Source organism: Hyla sarda, chromosome 4 (assembly GCF_029499605.1).
Source record: "Hyla sarda isolate aHylSar1 chromosome 4, aHylSar1.hap1, whole genome shotgun sequence".
NCBI lineage: Eukaryota > Metazoa > Chordata > Amphibia > Anura > Hylidae > Hyla > Hyla sarda.
In genome coordinates this window covers 257,757,284-257,770,455 of record NC_079192.1, presented here as the reverse complement: position 1 = coordinate 257,770,455, position 13,172 = coordinate 257,757,284, and the positions used below count along the sequence as shown (strand labels likewise).

The window sequence follows — 13,172 nt, the reverse complement described above, 5'->3', positions numbered from 1 at the left end:
CAATTACATAAACTTAACAGTCCCTTAAAGTGCCAAACAGGGAGGCTAAAAAGAAAACACTGAGTCTGTTGCCATATACAGTTTATGAATTCACTGCTTCTTTGGGACCAGCTGTATACAATATGTTCCATTTCAGCCAATTAACAACAATGGAGTCTGTAATTGTAGTATGAAAAGTTCCCATGCTTTTTGACAGGCCCTTTTTGCTAAGAGGATCCTTCAGTTGCCGTGTAAGATGTTAATAAAAGTACCATGATAAAGGGTCCACTTGTGATTAGTTTTAATCTGAGGGGGAACCTGGCATCAAGTGGTCAATACCCTGCAGAACCAACATAGGAGAAATATTTTACACAATTCTAATGGGAATGCATGGGCTGTTGACCATGGATTGCCAAGATCCTCAAAAGCGAGAGGCACTATGTGTATCAGCTCTCCATCTGGCTAGTACATTGGGTAGCCTTTATGGGGGTTACTCTCTATTAACTCATATGTCTCCAGTAGGATATCTGAAAATATCAAAACCAATTCTGGGACACCCCTCACTGATGTCAGTATGCCCTACTGGGCCCTAATGTGGACAGAGATACTGTATCTGCATGCAGTAACTTGATATAATATGATCCAAGAAAGTATGGTACAGTTAACCACAGTACTACTGTATATAAAATTATAATACATCATATTATAGTGATCATAGTCAACCTAATATAAATGATACATAATATCATAACAAACTATAGGGGAATGAGGGTATTTTCTCTACTTTGAGCTGTAAGGTCGGTCTTGACAAAGCAAGAATAACTGAGATGTTTCTAGGTTGTACTTCAGTGTGAGACCAGATGCAATGGCAATTCTTAGTTTTTGACAAATAAACAAGTAGAGAGAAGGCACAGGTCTTTAGTCCTACCCTGGGCTGTTTATTTTGTCATATTTTTACTCTTCAGAAACATTTTGTATGATCCTGTTTGCGCCCTACTGTTATTTTTGTTTGCAGAAATAAAATTAAAAAAACAACATACTGACGCAATAGAACAGATGTTAGGCAGCAAGAGGCTAACAATATGAGGTATAAGATCAGTTGTAAAGTCTTGCAACATTTGCTTGGCAGCTGTTGCCCAGAGGTATTTAACAAACATCCCATCTGTACTGTACAGATACAATATTGTCTATGGGTCAAGCTCAGCATTTTTTTGTACATTATTTGAAGTTTATCTGAAAATAATAAAAAAATCTTTGTTCTAAACTACAGACCAAAGAAAATTGTATTTCAAATATTTATTTAAGTAACATGCTTTTACTGTAAATGTATTATTTATGTTTCATAAGAATCAATGTTTCACTTCAGAAACAATTGGGATATTCCTGAAGTGTTGAGGTGATAACTAACCAGATACATCTATTTATAGTCAGCTCGGGTTTGGTCTTTTGGACCTCATCTGCTAAAAAATAAAAAATAAAAACTGGAAAATTTAAATGTAAAAAATATTTATCTATATCCCGGGCTTTAAAGGGACAGTTTGAAGCAACTGACAGTAAGTGAACAGTAGTAACAGGTAGTAACTGACACTAAAGATGTAGCATTGTGGTAACATATCTCCTACCATATCTATGTGAATCTCTGGTTGAAGGTTGGTACAAGTATTAGATAAAGTATAAGACTCCTGGATGCACCAGTATAGTATTAGACCCCTCTGTGTCCCAATATTGTATTAGGCTCCTTTGTTCCCATGTATAGTATTTGATCCCTCAGTGCCCCTGTATAGTATTAGGCTACTCTGTGCACCTGTATAGTGTTAGGCTCCTTAGTGCCCCTATATAGTATTGGGCAACTCTAAGATCCCTGTTTAGTGTTAGTCCCCATGTAAGAAGGAAAAAAAATTACTCACCTGTCACATTGTTTCCCCACAGCTTCTCTTGATCTCTGGCTCTCTTCTTCTCGCTTTCTGAGCTTCCAGTGCAGGCATTAGGTTAGGTTCACAGTAAGGAATCTATGGCTGGAAAAATTTGGCATTGAGCGAAACATATGTTGGGGTTTATGCCATGGTAAGGCATATTTGAATGGTATTTTGCTGGGACTTTTCTGTGTTATGCTTGGTCTCCTTTCTAAGTTTGCCTTTCTTTGCACTTTATTGATGTACTTGCATATACATGAAATGAGACTAAGCTATTGATTAGGGATGAGCAAATCGAAGCTGACAAACCCAAATTCGTAGCGAATTTCATGAAATATTCGATTTGCAACAAATGCGAATATCGCTGCGATTCTATCACACGAATCGCTTAATTAAACTCCATTTACTGCGGTCCAGGCTGATCCACATGGCGGATGTACATGTCAGTACATGGGGCAATGAAAGCTGGGAAGGTGGGAATGAAGGCGGGAAGGGAAGTAGGTGGGATGACCCTGAATCACATGCAGTATGCAGCCTATCTGCAGCCAGTCACTGCTGGGATGTCACAGCCCTATATATTCGGCAGCCATTTTGCGGCTCGTCATATCAATCATTGCACTGCATGCAGATAGGACGGACATAGGGGTGTGTGTGTTACACAGAAAAGCTCATTCCAGCAGCGTTTCACATCCTAGTCACATGAGTGTTCTGGTGGACAGAGAGCAGTGATTATTTTTTCAATGAAAAGGATTTTTACTGCAGCCATAAACCTCCCAGTTACTTTCTTCAGCATTGTATTACAGAGAGGGGCAGATAGCTGTGTGTTGTTGCTGCCTCAACTTCATAAATCTTAGCAGAGGAAGCAGGAATAATTTTTCAGGGCAATTCTGTGTCTTTGTTCCACAACAAATCATCTGCTGGTTATGCTAGTCTGTAGATGGTATAATACCCAGCAGTCCACTCTTAATAGACTTTGACAGAGTGAAATGTTGTGTTTAGTACACAGCTTTTTTGTGCTGCAGCACAGTTGTGTTCTGCTGGTGTTGTGCAAAAATACTTTTTTTTAAGTGTACTGTACCACATTTTTCTGCCCTCATAAGTGCATACCACATACATACATTTAAGTAGTGTACTATTTTGTACCTGTTAATCTGTCAAGGGCCTAGATACTGTGAAAGTCCAGGCAAAAGTAATCACCAGCTGATGATTTACTAAAATACGTTTTTTTTAAGCGTACAGTAGCGCATTTATCTGCCCTCATAAGTGCATACCTACATCCAAGTGGAGTACTATTTTGTGACTGTTAATCTGTCAAGGGCCTACATACTGTGAAAGGACAGCCAAAAGTAATCATCGGCTGGTGTTTTACTCAAATAATTTTTAAAGCGTGCAGTAGTGCATTTTTCTGCCCTCATAAGTGCATACCACATACCTACATCTAAGTAGTGTAATATTTTGTACCTGTTAATCTGTCAAGGGCCAAGATACTGTGAAAGTCCAGGCAAAAGTAATCACCAGCTGGTGTTTTACTAAAATAAGTTTTTTTAAGCGTACTGTACCGCATTTTTCTCCCCTCATAAGTGCATACCACATACGTACATCTAAGTAGTGTACTATTTTGTACTTGTTAATCTGTTAAGGGCCTACATACTGTGAAAGGACAGCCAAAAGTAATCACCGGCTGGTGTTTAACTTCAATACGTTTATTAAGCGTACTGTATCACATTTTTCTGCACTCATAAGTGCATAACACATACCTACATCTAAGCAGTGTACTATTTTAAACATGTTAATCTGTCAAGGGCTTGGATACTGTGAAACTCCAGGAAAAAGTACACACCTGCTGCTGTTCTAGACAAATACTGTTTTAAGCGTAGTGAAGCGTATTGTACTCCCCTCATATACGCACTAAGTGTGTCAGGCAGAAAAGTGCCAGGACATGCACAGAGGAGTTGCAGAGGCTTAAATTCATCAGGCAGAGGTCGCAGCAGACTAGGAGCGAGTGGCAGCAGGAGTCACAGCGAGAGGCCTGAGCTCCTGGTATCAGCTAGCGGTCGTGTCTCAGCCAGCAACCCATCTGCCATCATCGATTGCTTAACATGGTCATCCACTTCATCCCAAGTGACATCTGATACCCCCTGTCCTCCTATTGCCTCTGTCCTATGCTGTTCCCTCTCCTACAGAAGTATCTCATGCTGAGAGTTCAGCTCCACTCTTCACTGAGGACAATCTACTAGAGGACAGTCAGCAGCTACTGCCCAGCCAACAAGTGGAGGAGACGTCTGCCGCTTCCGTCGCTAGGCGGGCAAGTAGGGACAAGGAGAGTGACCTGGGAGCCGGTGTTGCCAGGGTTCAGGGTCCTGAAGCAGACACTGTTGAGGAACCTGAGGAGGACATTAGTGACGTGCAGACACTTGTTGATGATGATGAAGGTGATCGCAATTGGAAACTGCATGCAGAAACGGCGTCATCATCATCAGGAGAAGAGAGTTGCAGGTTGCCCGTGAGGCAGCAGCTGAGCCAGCAAGGTGGTAGCATGGTTGGCAGTCAGCGTGGTGGCAGAAGTGGAGATTCTGGAGCCAAACTTGCCCCGGGGAGACACCTGCTTTGTGGCAGCCTACCTTCCCGGGAAGTAGTGGAACAGGGATTCCTGGAGACAGCGGCAGTAGCAGTCAATTAGTGCGGACTAACAGTTTTTCATCAAGCATCCAGTGAAGGTTCACAGAGCCACATGCAAGATATGTCAGTAGAAGGAGAAGCGTGGAAAGGGTCCATATGTTTGTACCACAGATCTGGGTCAACATATGCTTTGCCAACCATAAAGCGGCCTGGGAGAACCGTGGCTCTGATGTAGTGGTCCAGCCTGCTGCATCACCAGTGGCACGCCGCTCCCTCATTCAGCTAAGCAAGGCTCCACCCTCATACCCTCTTTCTGTTGCTCCAGATGAACCTCCTAGTCAGCCATTTCGCCAACAATCCATCGGCGAAGCCATGTCCAAGAAACAACAGTATGCGCCCACCCGTCCAATGGCGCAGAAGCTGAATGTGCTCCTGTCCAAGTTGCTGGTGCTGCAGTCCCTTGCTTTTCAAGTGGTGGACTCTGCACCTTTCAGAGAGAGGTGGAGCGTGCCAAGCCGTCATTTCTTTGCGAAGAAGGCAGTACCAGCCTTGCACAATTTTGTGGAAGAGAAGGTGGTCCAGTATTTGAGCCTGTTGGTGTGTACCAAAGTGCACGGCAGCGACGACCTCTGGAGCTGTAACTATGGTCAGGGACAATACATGTCCTTTACGACTCACTGGGTGAATGTGGTTCCTGCACAGCCACAACACCAACTTGGACAGGTCATGCCGCTTCCGCCTCCACGCTCTCAGCCGTTGGTCCTGTGACAGTGTGAGACTCCGCCTCCTCATCCTCCACCGTGTCCTCAGCCTCTACTGCCCAGATAATTCCCAGTGGCCCTTCAGCATACCATGTGTGCAGGGCACTGCGGTTTCACGCTGTTCTTCACATGGTTTGCCTTGGCGAAGAAAGTCACACAGGGAGGAACTGCTAAAAGCAATTCGTAAAGAAATCTGAGCATGGCTTACTTCATGAAAACTGGAAATGGGAACCATGGTGACTGACAACAGGAAGAACATCTTGCATGCGCTGCGACTGGTAAGGCTTTCATGCGCCCTGCATGGCACATGTGTTAAATCTGGTTGTGAAGCAGTTCCTAAAGTGTTCCCCCCATTTGCAAGAAATCCTAACAATGGGAAGGAAACTTTGCATGCAGTTCAGCCACTCGTACACTGCAAAGCACACCCTCCTTGGGCTGCAGCATCAGAACGGTATCCCCCAACATAGTCTCATTTGACGTGGCGCCTAAATTTCACGGCCACATGAGCCCTGTGGGGGCTATACTGGAGGAGGAGGAGGGGGAGGGGCACAGTGGAGCACAATTTAGGTTTCACCAAATGGTCTTTTTTTAATAATCTGACTGGAGAGGAGGAGCAGGAGCCGCCAGAGGAGCTAGAGGGTTATAAGGAAGGCAAGACAGAGGACTCAGACACACTGTGGCAGTATGCAGTGGATATGGAGGCAGGGAGTCCCTCCGAGTCAAATGGCATAATGCATGCTCACTTGTTTGCTTAATGACAGCCGAATTGTCAACATTCTACAGTGTGATGACTTCTAGATCTGGACCCTCGCTACCGCCACAAAATAGGGGCCTTTTTACACCCACTGAGAGGAGGACAAAGTGACCTACTACAGAGACATCCTATGTAGTCAGTTGGCTGATGCCTATCGGTACCATCGTCCATCCTCTTGCAGGTCTGAATCGGGGGACCCCCTGCGCTCACCCTCCACTGCCATGGCTGCTGGGGAGGGGTGGGGTGGCAGGAGCAGTACCAGATCCAACAGCAGCAGCCTGAGTCTGCAGTCGCTGATGTGTAGCTTTCTTCACCTGCAAGGTGAAGCAACTCATCAGCAGCAGGTACACCTGGAGCAAAACCTGAACCAGCAGGTGGTGGCATACCTTGACATGCCCATGCCAACACACTTTGAAGATCCGCTGGACTTCTGGGCAGTCAAACTTCTCACTGTAAGATGTATATACATTATGGGAATAAAAGGGTCAGGAATAAAAGAAAACCAATTTGGATGAATAAAAATGTTAAGGGGGCAATAAATGACAAAAATAAAGCATTTAAGCTACTAAAACAGGATGGCAGTGAAGAAGCATTAAAAAGCTATAGAGAAAAATGTAATATATGTAGAAAAAACTGATTAATGCTGCAAAAATAGAGACAGAAAGACTTATTGCCAACAGAGAGTAAAACTGACCCCAAAATGTTTTTTTAACTATATAAATAGAAAAAGGTTAAAAATGAAAGTGTCGGCCCTTTAAAAAATGATGAGGAAGAAATTATAAACAGGGATCAGGAAAAAGCTAATATATTAAACAAATCCTTCTCCACTCTATTCACCGAGGAAAATCAAATGCCAGGTGAAATACAGCGAGATAAGGTAAACTCCCCAGTACAGGTCACCTGTCTAACACAGGAAGAAGTACAGTGCCACCTACAAAAAATCAAAATAGACAAATCACCAGGTCCAGATGGCATTCACCCCTATGTTCTAAAGGAATTAAGTAATGTAATAGACAGACCCCTATTTTTAATATTCAGGGACTCTATAGTAACAAGGACTGTTCCCCAGAACTGGCGCATGGCAAATGTGGTGCCAATATTTAAAAAGGGGACAAAAGGTGACTTTGGGAATTATAGGCCTGTTAATTTAACCTCTGTTGTATGTAAATTGTTTGAGGGTTTTCTAAGGGATGCTATTTTGGAGTGCCTTGATAAAAATAAATGTATGACTCCGTATCAGCATGACTTTATGAGGGATCGGTCCTGTCAAACTGACTTTTATGAGGAAGTGAGCTCCAGACTGGACCAGGGGCAATCGCTGGATGTCGTATATCTGGATTTTTCCAAAGCATTTGATACGGTACCACGTAAAAGGTTGGTGCATAAAATGAGAAGGATTGGGCTGGGGGAGAATGTGTGTAAGTGGGTGAGTAACTGGCTCAGTGATAGTAAACAGAGGATGGTTATTAATGATACTTATTCTGATTGGGTGACTGTTACTAGTGGGGTACCACAGAGGTCAGTATTGGGTCCTGTTCTATTTAATATATTTACTAATGACTTTGAAGAGGGGTTGAATAGTAAAGTAGCAATCTTTGCAGATGATACTAAACTCTTTAGAGGGGTAAACACTATAGAGGACAGTGCATTGTTACAAATGGATCTGGATAGGTTGGAGGTTTGGGCTGGGAAGTGGCAGATGACGTTCAACACTGATAATTGTAATGTAATGCACATGGGTAGGAAAAATCCGTGCTGGGATTATGTATTAAATGGGAGAACACTTGGGATGACTGACGTGGAAAAGGACTTGGGAGTCTTAGTTAACAGTAAATTTAGCTGTAGTGACCAGTGTTGGGCAGCTGCTGCAAAGGCAAATAAAATCATGGGGTGCATCAATAGGGGCATAGATGCCCATGACAAGGAAATAATTCTACCCCTGTACAGACCACACATAGAATACTGTGTACAGTACTGGGCACCAGTGTACAAGAAAGATATAGTGGAGCTGGAGACGGTTCAAAGACGGGCAACCAGAGTAATACGGGGAATGGGAAGAATACAGTACACAGAAAAATTATCAGAATTGAGGTTATTTAATTAAAAATAAAAGAAGACTTAGGGGAGACCTAATAACTATGTATAAATATATCAGGGGACCGTACAGAGATCTCTCCCATTGCCTATTTATACCCAGGACTGTATCTATAACAAGGGGGCATACTCTACGTCTTGAGGAAAAAAGGTTTCTCCACCAGCACAGAGGGGGGTTCTTTACTGTAAGAGCAGTGAGACTGTGGAATTCTCTGCCAGAGGAGGTGGTCATGGTGGACTCTGTAAAAGAATTTAAAAGGGGTCTTGATGTATTTTTGGAGAATAATAACATTACAGGTTATGGATTCTAGATCTACATCAACTCAGTAGGTACTCATTAGGCTTATAGGTTCAACTTGATGGACTATGTTAACTTGATTTGTGGACGCAACTAGCAGAGTTTGCCCTGGAAAAGCTGTCCTGCCCGGCCAGTAGTGTGCAATCAGAGCGGGTGTTTAGTGCAGTGGGAGACAGGAGAACTCTTTTGTCCACGAAAAATGTGGAGAGACTGACCTTTGTGAAGATAAATCAGGCATGGATCAGCCAGGATTTCCAACCACCAATGCCTGATGCATGAGAGTAGATTGACCATGGTGCCACACCAACACTTCACAAATATGGATAGTGCCAAACCGATTTAAGGTGCTGCTCCCCAGTTACAAACATTCCTGTGCATCAGACCTTTTTTCACACGCCTTCATCACCGAGTACTGGTACTGCCACCCACTGGACCACTCTGTCACCGGGTCACTTTCAGGACTCCTGATGCTGCTGCTGCTACCTCCCGGCTGTCTCATTCTGCCACTATATGGTCTCTTCTCATGCTTCAGCCAACTCCAGGCTGTGTCATTCAGTCACTACATGGTCTCCTCATGCTTCAGCCACCTCCAGGCTGTGCCATTCATCGAATATATGGTTTACTGATGCTTCAGCCAGCTCCAGACTGTGTCATTCAGCAACTACATGGTTTAGTGATGCTGCTGGGCCTAGGACATTACCTATATATGTTTGTGGTTACATCTTCAATGGAAATTTCAAAATTCATCTTTTATTCTTAGAGATTGTGAGGCCCTATTGTCTCCTCATTTGCTGCCAACTCCAAGCTGGGCCACTGAGACACTATATGGTCTCTTCATGCTGTCACAAACTCCAGGCAGTCATTCAGCTACCATATTGTCTCCTCATACTGATGCCACCTCCAAGCTGTCTCATTCAGCCACTACATGGTCTCTTCTCATGCTTCAGCCAACTCCAGGCTGTGCCATTCAGCCACTATATGGTCTTCTCATACTAATGTCACCTCCAGGCTCTGTCATTGTGCTGGATTGTGACATGTGACTCCTTGTTAGATTTGGTCCTTTGTACCCACTTCACCCCTTAAGGACTCAGCGTTTTTCCGTTTTTGCATTTTCATTTTTTCCTCATCACCTTCTAAAAATCATAACGCTTTCAATTTTGCACACTAAATTCCATATGATGGCTTATTTTTTGCGCCACCAATTCTACTTTGCAGTGACATTTGTCATTTTACCCAAAATTCCACGGTGAAATGGAAAAAAAATTAATTGTGCGACAAAATTGAAGAAAACATTTCATTTTGTAAATTTTGGGGGCTTCCGTTTCTACGCAGTTAATTTGTCAGTAAAAATAACACCTTATCTTTATTCTGTAGGTCCAACTGTTTAGAATCATACCCTACCTATATAGGTTGGATATTGTCGTACTTCGAAAAAAATCATAACTACATGCAGGAAAATTTAAATGTTAAAAATTCTCATTTCTAACCCCTATAACTTTTTTATTTTTCTGCGTACGGGCCGTTATGAGGACTAATTTTTTGCGCCGTGTTATGAAATTTTTATCGGTACCATTTTTGTATTGATCGGACTTTTTGATCGCTTTTTATTCATTTTGTCATAATATAAAAAGTGACCCAAAATATGCTATTTTGTACTTTGGAATTTTTTTGCGCGTACGCCATTGACCGTGCGATTTAATTAACGATATATTTTTATAGTTCGGACATTTCCGTACGCGGCGATACCACATATGTTTATTTTTATTTACACAGTCTTTTTTTTATGGGAAAAGGGGGGGGATTCAAACTTTTATTAGGGAAGGGGTTAAATGACCTTTGTTAAAAAAATAAAATTCACTTTTTTTTTTGCAGTGCTATAGCTCCCATAGGGACCTATAGCACTGCACACACTGATCTCTTATGCTGATCCCTGCAAAGCCATAGCTTTGCATGGATTAGCGAGATAGGGGCTCGATTGCTCAAGCCTGTAGCTCAGGCTTGGAGCAATCAAACCCCGATCGGACGCCGCGGAGACAGGTAAGGAGACCTCCGCTTGCGTCTTAGCTGATCAGAACATTGCGATTTTATCGCGATGTCCCGATCAGCCCGACTGAGCTGCCGGGAAGCATTTACTTTCCCTTTCAGATGCGGCGGTCAACTTTGATCGCCGTGTCTGAAGGGTTAATAACGTGCGGCACAACGATCGGTGCCGCACACTGTTAGCCCAGGGTCACGGCTATGAATAGCAGCCAGGACTGACCCGGTGTGATGCGGGGTCACGGCGTGACCCCGTTTTAAACACCGGGACCGGGCTCAGGGCATACAGCTATGCCCTGAGTCCTTAAGAAGTTAAGTTAAAATTTGAAATTCAAAATCCTCAATTTCAATTTCAAAATCTTTCATTTCTATTAAAAAATCTTACATTTCAATGGTCTCCTCATGCTTCTGCTAACTCCAGGCTGTGCCATTCAGACATTATATGGTCTCCTCGTGCTTCAGCCAACTCCAGGCTGTGTCATTCAGCCAATATATGGTTTACTGATGCTGCTGGGCCTGGGCCTAAAATTTTTTTTATGGTAGCATTAGCAACCCTAAATCTTCAATTTAAATTTCAAAATTCCTCTTTTAATCTTAGGGATTGTGAAGCACTAGTGTCTACTTATGCTGCTTCCAGCTCCAGGCTGTGTCATTCAGCAACTATATGGTCTCCTTATGCTTCAGCCAACTCCAGGCTGTGCCATTTAGACACTATATGGTCTTTCTTCATGCTTCAGCCAACTCCAGGCTCTGCCATTCAACCACTGTATGGTCTCCTCATGCTTCAGCCACCTCCATGCTGTGTCATTCAGCCACTATATGGTCTCCATATATTGACTGTGTATTGTAGGAAACATGTAGGTATCCTTGAGTTACTCTCCCAGCATTATTGCCATGTTGATACCAGAAATAAAAGGAATATTGCCAAGGACTAACAGAAACAGGGAACTGTGGATACTGACCATCGGCTGTTGGAATTGGCTGACTTTCCCAGGTGGTAGATTTACCATTTTGAAGTTCCTCAGTTACAGTAAGCTTTAAGTCGTTCATTCTTTGCTGTGGTTCTTAAGTTGCAGAATTAAGTTGTATCATGTTTTCCTGTTCCTCCGATGAGCTAAAGTCACTGGAACACACAATGCTCATATTTTCATCTAATGAAGGATCCTTTTCTTCAGGGAACATATGTATAATTTTCTTATTTTGAATGTCGGGGTATTCTGACATTTTCTGATTGTAAGGGAATTTTGGAATCTGGGAAACAAGTAAAAATAAGTATTTTTAAGCGTATTGTAGCACATTTTTCTGACCTCATAAGTGCATACCACATACCTACATTTAAGTAGTGTACTATTTTGTACCTGTTAATCTGTCAAGGGTCTATATACTGTGAAAGGACAGCCAATAGTATACACCTGCTGCTGTTCTAGACAAATACTGTTTTAAGCGTAGTGAAGCTTAAAACACGCAATAAGTATGTCAGGCAGAGTCGTGAAATACGCAATATTGCGTATGACTATACGCAATAAGTATGTCAGGCAGAGTCGTGAAATTTCAATTTCAAAATCCTTAATATAAATCTTAAATTTAAATTGAAAAATCTTAAATTTCAATGGTCTCCTCATGCTTCAGCCAACTCCAGGCTTTGTTATTCAGCCAATATATGGTTTACTGATGCTGCTGGGCCTGGGTCTGGGCCTAAAAAAATGTTTTGGTAGCACTAGCTACCCTAAATCTTCAATTTAAATTTCAAAATTTGTCTTTTAATCTTAGGGATTGTGTAGCCCTAGTGTTTACTCATGCTGCTTCCAACTCCAGGCTGTGCCATTCAGACACTATATGGTCTCCTCATCCTTCAGCCAACTCCAGGCTGTGTCATACAGCCAATATATGGTTTACTGATGCTGCTGGGCCTGGGCGTAAACATTTCTTTATGGTAGCGCTAGCTACCCTAAATCTTCAATTTAAATTTCAAAATTCGTATTTTAATCTTACGGATTGTGAATCCCTAGTGTCTACTCATGATGCTTCCAACTCCAGGCTGTGCCATTCAGATACTGTATGGTCTCCTCATGCTTCAGCCAAATCCAAGCTGTGTCATTCAGTCCCTATATGGTCTCCTCATGCTGCCAACACCTCCATGCTGTGTCATTCAGCCACCATATGGTCTCCTCATGCTGCCAGCACCTTCACGCTGTTTCATTTAGCCACTGTATGGTCTCCTCAGGCTCCCAACACCTCCACGCTGTGTCATTCCACCACTATATGGTCTCCTCTTACTGATGCCACCTCCAGGCTCTGTCATTGTGCCGCTCTGCGGCAGTGATTCTAAAAGCGATAACAAAAAGTAAAAAAAAATAAAAATAAACACCACAACTACGTAATACACGGGTGCACGCTGCTGTGGCAAATACAGAGTATACAAAAAATAAGGTTGCAGCAGCACTCTCGGTCAAAAAATTTAGTCTCAGCGCACTTCTTGATCAAAACGTGTCCCCCATCCATCACGTGGAGGTGGCCTCATTTTGGATGGACCCTAACACTCATTTCACTCACCTCTGCTGGGCATATGGCCTCTGACTGGGTGACATGCTGGATCCACAATCAATTTAAAAAACCTCCAGTGAATAGGGAGGGGTGCACGGCTACAGAGGGTGCAACTCCCCCTAAATTGCACAGCAAAAACAAAAAGTAAAATAGCCAGCACAACTACCTATTAC

General features: G+C 42.9%; 1 protein-coding gene across 6 annotated transcripts in view; it reads left to right on the top strand.

Moving 5' to 3' along the window:
- The first annotated feature begins 1,567 nt into the window (after positions 1 to 1,567).
- The window catches only part of SLC38A4 (solute carrier family 38 member 4), a 162,876-nt gene continuing 151,271 nt past the window's right edge, over positions 1,568 to 13,172 (top strand). For 4 of the 6 annotated variants that reach the window (XM_056574003.1, XM_056573994.1, XM_056573991.1 and 1 more), the window contains exons 1-2: positions 1,586 to 1,628; positions 1,909 to 2,043. The gene's annotated coding sequence lies outside the window, so the exon portion shown is untranslated. Of the gene's footprint in view, positions 1,629 to 1,908; positions 2,044 to 13,172 lie in introns of all 6 variants that reach the window. The other 2 variants (XM_056573992.1, XM_056574005.1) reach the window with 2 other exon arrangements.